This window comes from Propithecus coquereli, unplaced genomic scaffold (assembly GCF_000956105.1).
Source record: "Propithecus coquereli isolate 6110/MARCELLA unplaced genomic scaffold, Pcoq_1.0 Scaffold52, whole genome shotgun sequence".
Lineage (NCBI taxonomy): Eukaryota > Metazoa > Chordata > Mammalia > Primates > Indriidae > Propithecus > Propithecus coquereli.
In genome coordinates this window covers 6,057,171-6,059,654 of record NW_012151063.1, presented here as the reverse complement: position 1 = coordinate 6,059,654, position 2,484 = coordinate 6,057,171, and positions in this window count along the sequence as shown.

Sequence of the window (2,484 nt, the reverse complement as noted above, 5' to 3'; positions counted from 1 at the left end):
TTTATCATTTTTTATTTTGCTGTTTTATATTTTTTTCTAGTTTCTTATAATGAATATGTATTTCATTTACATTTGGTCTTTTTCTTTTTAATAGTGAAAGCACAGGTGGATGTAGATAGTTTTGCTGTAGGTTTTGGCATGCAGAATTAATCTTCTCATTTCTTGTCAGATAGCTGACTTATGTGTTCTGAATTTCCCTTTGATCTGGATATTGCTTAATACAATATTTTTCTTCAATTTACACATGAATTGATCAATTTGCCAATGATTAGTTTTTTGAGGTCCTTTTTTATTATTGATATCTAGCTTCCTTTGTTTATGAAAGTGTTTTGTAAAATCTGGGCATTTTGTATTTTACAGGATTTCGTTTTGGCCAAGTCGCAATCAGTGTGTGTATAAATAGATGCACACACACATGTATCTGTAGATATAAGTGCATGGATATAGATATGATTATAGATACAGATATAGATACCTTGCCCGTGTTTCTTTGGTCCTTGTAACTTTCATGAACGCTGCTCTGGTCTGTCTTCCACTCTTCCAGCTCCCAGCACCTGTGCCCTCTTGCCTAACGGACTTTCGTGGCCACCAGATCCTGCTCTGGCAAGGCAGATAGTATGCCGGAAATGCCAGGAAGTGCATGCCTCCTACATGGGCTGATGAGACCTGATGACTCACAGCTCCGGCCCCCTGTCCCCCTGGGAGTGAGAACTCTGTGGAGTGTGTCCTGCTCTGCTGCCTCCCAGAGATGCCCAGTGGAACGGAGCCCCAGAGATAACTTTTTGGATAACACACCCTTCATCCGCTCCTTCCTTTGTCTCGCTTGTCTTTTCTCCCATTGATCTTTGCTAGGATCATGTCTGCCTCCAAAAGTGATCATATTAAAATCTTGGTCTCAACATTTGCTCCTGAGATACTATCTCTTTCTCTTCCTCTTTCATATTGCAAAGCAAAACAGTTTTCTTTCCTGCTATCCTAATGTCTAGAGGCAGGTAATTCTGTTACTTAATTTGAGCAGAATAGAAAAATTGGGAGTGTTCTTCTAACAGTCTTTGGTGAGCACTGCATGTATTATAGAACTGAAAATCTATATCCTGATTCAGACTGCAATTGAGTATCGTGAATAAAGTGACGTGGCGTCCAGCTCAGCATGCTACGGGCAAAAAGGCTTTGCCCAGTCTGGTACGTATGCAGCTGCAACTGCAGTCACGTCGGCTTGTGTTTTTGTCCCGTGATGCTTCTCAGAGCAGTAGCCGATGGGTGTTACGTGTCCTCACCTCCAACTTGAGTGTTATTTAGAACCAGCTAGAAGCTAATGTTATCCCAGGTCATTATATTCTTCTTCAACAGCAACAACAGAAATCCAAGTTGGGGCAATCCTAATCAGTACCTGAGCAATTTCTATTTTGAGGGGAAAGTTAACATCAAAAGTTTGAATAGCCCATGATAGGTGGTATGACTCAGTCTGGATCTACGTGCATTTACTGGTTTGAGAAAAAAATAAAACTATCCAATCTAACGGGAGCAAGCAAATATAATGCGTGCAGCTGAATTACAGCCTGCAGTCATTTCGGATGAGATGCAGCTGAGGTCGGGCAGCATCAGTGGGTCATATCCCTGTAGCATTCGAACTGATGGAAATGAGGGGATTCCTGGAATGTAATCCTTCCTAAAGTTCTTAAATAAGGGTTTGGGGCCCCTGCTGCAATACGCCAGAGGCAGTTTAATAGAGGATGAGTGAATCATCGCTCTCCCTCCTCACACAAATCATAAATCCTCTAATGCATGAACTGCTATCAGAGATTAAATGCTTAGAAAGGAAATAGATATGAATTAAGACGAAATCCACATTATACTATCTGGTCTTTCTCAAATGGTATTTAGAAGACAAACAAGAGCATTTCTATTTCAAATCACGGGAGCCTCTTTCTGGCTTATCCAGTCATCTGGTATATATATGAGGTTTTTCAGGAGTTCTTAATCAAGAAGGATTTCAGAGATTATGAGTCCACTTGAGTGTTAAAGTGTGTACTGAGACAAATTTTACTGAATTCCCTTGACTCCATGAAAAACTACTCACAATAACTAGCCTTACTCTTTGGGATCACGCGGATATGATGTTTAAATATTTAATATATGTTACATATTCAACTGAACAGCTCCCTGTTCAGTTTGTGGTATAGACAATCTTAGACAAAACCGATTCTCTTGGTCTTTAAATGCTGGGTAGTTGTGATAATGTTGCAATTGTTACCAAAATGTTTGTGAGTACACACACTGGATACATGTGTATGTAAGCCATTATTACATTTACTTTTATCTTACTTGTAACAAATGATTATCTCTATAGAATCCAAGAACAATGTTTTGATTTTTCCAAAATGTAATTTAGTTTCACTCAAGTTTGTTGTTTCTCTCTCCTTCCTTCCTTCCTTCTTTCCTTCCTTCCTTCCTTCCTTCTTTCCTTCCTTCCTTCCTTCCTTC